Source organism: Tupaia chinensis, unplaced genomic scaffold (assembly GCF_000334495.1).
Source record: "Tupaia chinensis unplaced genomic scaffold, TupChi_1.0 Scaffold000355_1, whole genome shotgun sequence".
Taxonomy (NCBI): domain Eukaryota; kingdom Metazoa; phylum Chordata; class Mammalia; order Scandentia; family Tupaiidae; genus Tupaia; species Tupaia belangeri.
The window spans coordinates 13,789,585-13,798,287 of record NW_006159850.1 but is presented as its reverse complement, the minus strand read 5'-3'; the positions used below and the strand labels follow the sequence as shown (position 1 = coordinate 13,798,287).

Sequence of the window (8,703 nt, the reverse complement as noted above, 5' to 3'; positions counted from 1 at the left end):
TGTGTGGGAGCCACAGGGACCACTGCACACCCACAGCCTCTCACTCAGGCTGCCTGGTGTGAGTCTCTGGTATTTCAACTGGGAACAAGCCTGGGCATGGTGGCACCCTAGGTAGTCAAAACATCCACCAGCCACAGTGGGAATAAAAAGACCAGAGGGACATTTCAGAGAAAGAATTCTTAGGACTTTCCTCAAACACTGCAAAAGTAGGGCTAAAAGTAAGGCTATCTCCCCTATTAGAGTGTAAGAATTCTTTAATCTCAGGAGACAGGTCCACTCTTTTTTTGGGAGAGAGATTTTTTGCTACAGGGTATGTGTGTTGGCCAGAGACACAAAGACAGGCAGAGAGAGAAAGTGAGAAATCACCCCCAGGGGGAATGGCCACACCTCAATCCCTTCTCCATTCTTCTCTTGGGATTCTGGGCATGCACTGCAGTTCAAGTCCCAGACCTGACAGCCTGCTTGCTCTCTCGCTCTCTCTCACTGTCTATCTCTGGTGAGCACACATGCCCTAAAGCAAATTAAAATAATAATCATAATAAATAAAATTAAATATTTTTTTTTAATTGGGAAGATCAGCAGACGGTGTAACGGTTACACAGCTGGACTCCCATGTAGTTGACTGTGGTTTGAGTCCTGGACCTGGCAGATCGTAACTCACACCGGGCATATGTGTAAGTATGCCCAAAATCCTGAGAAGAGAAGGGAGGAGAAGGGATTGTGGTGTGGCCATTCCCCATGGGAGGTGCTTTCTTGCTTTCAGTCTCTTTGTTTCTGTCTGTTCTCTCTGGCAAGTATGGCATGTTCCCTATAGCAAAAATCTCTCTTGAAGAAAAAAAAAAAAAAAAAAGGAGAGATGTGAAAATAGACTGCCTGACTTACTAGAGATAGTTACAGGAACAGGTTGATAGTACTTGCGGCTGGCAGGTGGAGTGGTCATTAAGATGCTGGACTGCCAGATGGCTGACCACGGTGCAAGTCCCAGAACCAGTTTTTCGCTCTCTCTCTCTCTCTCTCTCTCTCTCTCTCTCTGGTCAAACTGAATACTACTATTAAATAAATAAAATAAATAATTTAAAAAAAAGATTAATAATATTCATTCCTGGGACCAGCAGATGGCATAATGGTTACGTCACTTGACTCCCACAGAGTCGACTGCAGGTTCAAGTCCCAGACCCAGCGGCTTAAAACTCACGATGAGGGCGCGTGCATGTGTGTGCCCAAGATCCCAAGAGGAGAGTGGTGAAGGGACTGAGGCATGGCCATCTGCCTGGGGAGTAATTTCTCACTTTCTGTCTCTCCAGAAAATACATGCACCTTACAGCAAAAATCTCTCTTAAAAAAAATAGTACTTTAGGGTCCAACAGGTGGCATAGTGGTTAAGGCACTGGACTCCCACATGGCCAACCACAGTTCAAGTCCCAGACCTGGTGGCTTACTTTCTTGCTTTCCCTTTCTCTCCCTCTCTCTGTCTCTTTCTGGTCAAGTTACATATAATAATAAATTGAATTAAATAAATAAATAATTCTTAATAAAAATTAAAAAGTTCTCAGGGGCTGACAGGTGGCATGGTGGTTAAGGATGCTGGACTCCAACATGGCCAACTGCAGTTGGCAGCTTGCTTTCTCACATTTCTCTCTCTCTCTCACTTGTTTGTTTGCTTGCTCTGTCCCTCTCTGATGAAATTTTTAAAATAAAGTTAAATAAAATAATTCTCTTAAAAAAAAAAGTAGTACTCAGGGCCGGCAGGTGGCATGGTAGTTAAAGGCACTGGACTCCCACATGGCCAACCACGGTTCAAGTCCTGGACCTGGTGGCTTGCTTTCTCACTTTCTCTCTCTCTCTCTCGCTCTCACTCTGTCCATCTCTGGTCAAATTAAAATAAATAATTAAATAAAATAATTCTTTAAAAAACAAACAGTACTCATTCCTATGGTGATAATTATTACCTAAAATAAATGACTGGGCTTAACTATGAAGACTCAATGAAGGGGGACCAGCAAGTGGCATAGTGGTCGACTCCCATATGACCAACTGCAGTTTGTGTCCTAGACCTGGTAGTTTGAAAAGCACCAGACATGTATGCATGCATACCAAAATCCCAAGACAAGAATGGAGAAGAGAGACTGCAGCATGACCATATCCTCTGGGGGTGATTTCTCACTTTCCCTCTGTCTGTCTCTCTCTGGCCCAAGCACACACTCCCTACAGCAAAAACCTAAAAATAAAGAAAAGTCAATGAGATATAAATGAAGCACAATGAGTTAGAAATATCATTACTATAAAAACTTTATTATTATTAAAAAAATTTTTAGAGAGAGATTTTTGCTATAGGGCATATGTGCTCAACAGAGAGACACAGAAAGACAGAAATCAAAAAATCACCCCCTGGGGGCAATGGCCATGCTACAATTTCCCCTATGGGGGATGCATGCACACTTGACTGGCTTGAGTTTCAAGCTGCTGGGTCTGCGTCCAGGGAATCGAACTGTAGTCGGCCACGAGGGAGTCCAATGACATAACCATTACATTATCTGCTGGTCCCACAATAAAACATTTTAATATTCAATGATAAAATGACATTGGATGATAAAAACAATCATTGTTGTTCAAATGAAAGTTAACAGGGTAAAAATAAATGTGTAGTGTTCGTAGTGGGGCCAGCATGTGGCATTGAGGTTAAGGTAATTGGATTCCACATGCCTGACTGCATGTTTGAATCCTGGACGCAGCCGCTTGAAAAACACACTAGCTGGGACCAGCAATTAGCCTAACGGCTATGTCGCTGAACTCCCATGTAGTCAACTGTGGTTTGAGTCCCAGATCCAGTGGCTTAAACTCACGCCAGGCACGTGTGCGTGGGTGCCCAAGATCCCCAGAGGAGAAGGGATTGTGGCATGGCCATTCCCCCCTGGGGGGTGATTTCTCGCTTTCTACCTCTCTTTCTGGCAAGCACACGAGCCCTATAGCAAAAAACTCTAAAAACAAACGAACAAACAAAAACACTAGGTGCATGTATGTGCATGCTCAAAATCCCAAAAGGAGGATTGTAAAGTGGCCATATCACCCGGGGGTGATTTTTCACTTTCTCTCCTCAGCAGGTGCACATACCCTAGAGCAAAAAAAAAAAAAAGAGAGAGAGAGAGAGAGAAAGAAAAAGCTAGAAGCTAGTTGATATCTGTGGTCATCCCAGGGAAGGGGGGGAGGTCCTTGCTTTCTGTTTCTCTCTGTCTCTTTGGTGAGCACACGCTCCCTCTATAGCAAAAAATGCCTCTCTAAAATATAAAAATAAAAAAATTGTGATGTAGTAGACTTGGTTTTACATCAGTTTTTGAATCCTTTTGAAAAAAGTTCTCTAATGAACAAAGGGGAATAGAAATGAGCTACTAAGGAAAGTGAAGACAAACACAATCAGATGTTCTCACCTAAAACGAGTAAGAAAAGGAGCTGGGTACGGCCAAGCCTGACAAGATGACTGTTTAAAATACAGATGGGACAAAGTGTGGCAAGGGGGAGGCGCTGCTGGCCCCGCTGTGTGTAGCCGGCAGAGCGAGCCTGCACACCTAGTGAACTGGGAGGTCGGCAGGAGGATGGCCACATGCTGAGACCCTATGAAAACGCCTGTCTTTCCCAGCACACGCTTTCCCAAAAAAAATTAAATTAAAAAAAAAGAAAAGAAAAAAGAAGCTTGATGAGATGACTATTTAAAATACAGATAGGACAAAGTACCTTGCTGTATACATGTCACAGTAACCTGTGTCACGCAAACCTTGGCAGGAGCCTGGGTGGGAGGTCCACAAGACTGAGAGTAACAGAAAACTTGCTTGTTCCGTTTTAGGCTATAAAATATTACAATATCTATTATAAGTTATCTGGGCACAGTTAGAAAGATCCACAAACCTTATCTATGTCCAACTAACTAATCATACAACTTGAACAAGTAATTTAAGATCCCTGCAAAGAAAACTGTGAATTACAGTTAATGATAACAGTAACAGTTATTAATTCAGTGAGGTAGGTACTGATTACCCCTGTTTTACAGATGAGGAAACTGGGCCTAGAGTGGCTAAGTCACTTGCCTGAGGCCACATAAGTAGTAAATGATAGACCCAAAACATAAATCCAAGTCTGTCTGGTTATAAAGACCGAGGTCCTTAACCACTGCATAACAGTGTCTCTCATAGATAATATTAGACCGTCTCAAACAAAACACTAATTTTAAAATGATTTAATGATGCAGCTCATGGCCAGTCCCATAGCACAGTAAACGCTATGCATTGGGAGCTGGATCCCATAAGCTGGCTGTGGTTCAAATCCTGGCCCTAGCAGCTTACAAAACATTCTAGGCGTAAGTGTATGTGTATGTGCGTGTGCCCAAAATCCCAAGAGGAGAATGGAGGACAGGGATTGTGGCATGGTCATCCCTCCTGGGGAGGTGTTTCCTCATTTCCCCCAACTGTGAATCTGTGAATGCACGCGCCCATAACCAAATTTAAAAAAGGAAGAATTCTGCCAACTCAATCAGAAAATAATCTAATTTTTTAAATGGTCAACAGGGGCCAGCAGGTGGTGTGGTGGTTAAAGGTACCAGACTTCCACATGGTCGACCACAGTTCAAGTACCAGACCTAGCAGCTTGTTTTGTCTCTTTCTCTCTAGCCAAACTGAATAATAATAATAATAGTAATTTAAAAAGTTATTTAAAAAAAATAATAGGCAAAAGACCTGAAAAGCTACTTCAAGGAGGTTATATGAGGGACCAGTAGATGGCATAATGGTTACGCTACTGGACTCCCACGTAGCTGACCACAATTTGAGTCCCAGACATGGCAGCTTGAAACTTATGCTGGGTATGTGTGTGTGTGCATGCCCAAAATCCCAAGAGGAGAATGGAGAAGAAGGGACTGCAGCATGGCCATCCCCCTGGAGGGTGATTTCTCACTTTCTGTCTCTCTAGCAAGTGCACATACCAGATAGCAAAAATCTCTCTAAAAATAAAATGAATAAATAAAAGAAGTTAGATGGCTGGCAAAAAGCACATGCAATTTCCTAACATCTTTAATCCTGAGGGAAATGTAAATTAAAACTATGAGCTGACACTGTATGCCTATTTGAATGGAGAAAAAAAATGACCGTACTGCGCAGGTGAGGATGTAGATAAACTAGAGCTCTCCTTCATTGCTGGTGGGAATATAAAACAGTACAGTCACTTTGGAAAACATTTTGGCACAAAATTTATACAGTTAAATGTATCTTTACCTGGGCCGGCAGGTGGCATGGCAGTTGGAGGTGCTGGACTCCCACATGGCCATCCACAGTTTGAGTCCTGGACCTGGTGGCTTGCTTTCTTGCTCCCCTCCCCACCCCTCTAACTCTCTCTGGTCAAGTTAAAAAAATGATAATGATAAAATAATTCTTTAAAATAAAAAAAGTACCCTTACCATATATAATCCAGGAAATCCCCACAGTCCACTAAACATATGTCCATACAAAAATCTATACCTTAATGTACAGAGCAGCTTCGTTCATAATTGCCCACACTGGAGAAGAGCCAAATATCCATCAACAGAAAAATAAGTCGGCTGTGGAACACCTACAATGGAATACCTCTCAGCAATACAAAGAAATGAACTAAACGACTGGTAGAAAAGAGTCTGGAGTTGAGTTGGTAATAAATACTCAAAACATGAAGCAAATACACGACAAAAATTCTAATGAATGGGCTGGCTCAATGGTTAAGGGAGCTGGATCCCACATATCTGACAAAAGTTTGAACAATGCCATGCACATGTGTGTGTACGCCAAATCCTGATGGGATGGAGAAATGGAGAAAAAGGGATTCTGGCATGATTGTACACCTTTGAAGGATACTCGCTCGCGCGCTCACTCTCTCTCTGGTAAATGTACAAACTCTCACAATGAAAAAAAATCCAACGAAAATAATTTATATAGGAAAGGGCCAGCAGGGGGCATGGTGGTTAAGGGCGCTGGACTCCCACATGGCCGACCACGGTTCAAATCCTGAACCTGGCGGCTTCCTCTCTCACTTTCCTTCTCTCTCTCTCTTGTTCTATCCCTCTCTGGTCAAATTAAAATTTAAAAAAAAAAGAATGAATAAAGTTAAATAAAATAATTTTTAAAAAATTCTATATAGGAAAGTGGAAGCATTTGTGAGGTATTATCAAGGAATAGTTATCTAACTAAAATTCCAATATTATAATGATACCTGGAAGAAGCAGCAGACTGTGCAATGGTTACATTGCTGGACTCCAACATGGCTGATCACAGTTTGAGTCCTGGACCTGGTGGCTTGAAACTCATGCCGGGTGCATGAGCGTGCATACCCAAAATCCCAAAGAAAAATGGAGAAGGGATTGAGGCGTGGCCATCCCCCGGGGGGTGATTTCTCACTTTCTGTCTCGCTGGCGAACAAGCCCTAAAGCAAAAAAAAAAAAAAAAAAAATCTAAAACATGACGTGGTGGTTAAAGGTGCTAGATTCCCACATAGTCAACTGTGGTTTGAGTCCCAGACCTAGTGTCTTGCTTTTTTCCACTTTCTCTTTCTCTCTATCTGTCTGGTCAAATTAAGAAATAATAACAAATGGAATTAATAAATATTTTTTTAAAGTAATAAGAATAATGAGACATGGAGTATGGAAAAGCATACAGGTGTGTTATGTGTGTGTGAGGGGAAAGATGGAGGAGACAGTCAAAATCAATACCAAAAACTGAGAATTCAAGAAGTGAAAGCAAGTGTGTTATTTAGTGAACAAGGAGGTACAGACCATGTGTTTCAAGAGAAAAAGTAGGTGCCTCTGGAGTGGAAAAAACTTGGGAACCACTTTTTTGACTTTCTAAAGTACGTGCATATATAACTTTTTTTTACTGACTATAAAAAAAAGATCCTGGGACCAGCCAATGGCATAATGATTGCATCGCTGGACTCCCGCATACTGGATAAAGGTTCGAGTCCTGGACTCAGTGGCTTAAACTCATGCTGGGCACGTGTGCACATGTACCCAAGATCCGAGAAGAGAATGGAAGAGAATGAATTGAGGCATGGGCATGTCCCCTGGAGAGCTCACATGCTCTATAGCAAAAACCTCTTCAAAAAAAAAAAAAAAAAAAGAAAGATCCTCAGGATGGGCAGGTGGCACAATGGTTAAGGGCGTTGGACCTCTGGACTTCCACATGGCCAAGCATGGGTTGAGTCCTGGACCTGGGGGCTTGCTTGCGCTCGCGCTCGCTCGCTCTCTCTTTCTCTCCCCACTCTGGTCAAATTGGAATAAATAAATAAAGCTAAAATAAAAATGTAATTCTAAAAAAAAATATTCCTTTTTACCAAGGAATTCATAGAAATGAATACTAACAGAAGTAGGTTCAAAGCCCTACCAGATCGGGGGGCGGGCCCCCCCCCAGCGCAGCCGCGTGCCGGGAACGGCCTGGCCGGGGGGCGCGCCTCGCGGCCGGGGGGCCTCCCTGCCCCTCCCTGCCTCTCTGGCCCGGGATGGCCCGGAGGCTGAAAACAAGGTTGAAGAACTTGCAACTTAAGAAGATGATAGTTACCAGCCCTGCATTACCTCAGGGGAAAACAAGAACTACTCTGCCATTTTTAAGGAAGCCAGATACCCAAGGACAACTCACACTGCAGACCCCCACAACACCATTCCTGGTAACTACAAGATGACTGCTGTGCCGCATCAGCTGATAATCATCCCTGTGTACCAGAACTGCTTTCCTGAAACTGCATTCCTTGGAGACTCACCTACACTTGTGGATCTACCGGAGACCCTTCCTTAATCCAACCCTGAGTGGAGTTTATGCTCCCTATTACCAAAAACTTTATGAGCTGATGGTTGGAACTTGTGGCCTCTCTCCCTTTACTTGTATGTATCACTTTTTCAGTAACTCTTCTGGAAGACAACTGTATATAGCAGGGATATTGTAATGGGAGAGTGAGACAAGGCAGTCGAATACCAGACAAAGGTAGCTTGAGAAACATGCCAGCAGTGTGTGCTCACGTTCTCAAAATCCCAAAAGGAGGGAGAGAGAGAGGAGAAGGGATTGTAGTGTGACCCTTCCCCTTGGGAGGTGCTTTCTCCTATCTCACTCTGTCTCCCTGTCTCTCTCTGGCAAATGCATATGCCCTTTTGCACAAACAAACAAACAAAAAAATCCTTCTTAGGAATAGTCTCCTTTTTATGATGTGCTTCCTTTTTGGGATTAGTCTTCATCTATTCATATGAATCAGACAGATACAGATTAATCACTAAAACTTCATTCTTCATTTCTTTCTTTTCATTATTATTTCAGTACCGCAAGTCTGACTTTGATTTCTCTTCAGTAAACTAAACAGAAAATTCTGCCTTCCTAGAGCTTGAAATCTAGAAGAGGTAGTTATGCTTAATTAAAGCACATAATTGATGTCAAAAGGAGGAAAAAATAAAGCCGGTTCAGGGAGTTAGGAAGTGATGAGAGGAGCAGCTATTTTATTGGTTAGTTATGGGAAGTTTGTTTGAGAAAGTGACATTTTAATAAAGACCTGAAAGATAGTCACATGACTGTCAGGGTAAAGGTGTTTAAGATTGAACAAAAAACATGAAGCCCTGAAATAAGGCTATGTCTGGCTTCTAACTGGTTCAAGGAATTGCAGAGGGGCCACTACGGCTCGAATAGAGTGAGCAAAAGGCAGGGAAGCAGGAAT

At 42.6% G+C, this 8,703-nt stretch overlaps 1 protein-coding gene across 3 annotated transcripts in view; it reads right to left on the bottom strand.

Moving 5' to 3' along the window:
• Positions 1–8,703, bottom strand: part of DDX19B (DEAD-box helicase 19B) — a 36,834-nt gene that overhangs the window by 22,946 nt on the left and 5,185 nt on the right. The window lies entirely within an intron of this gene.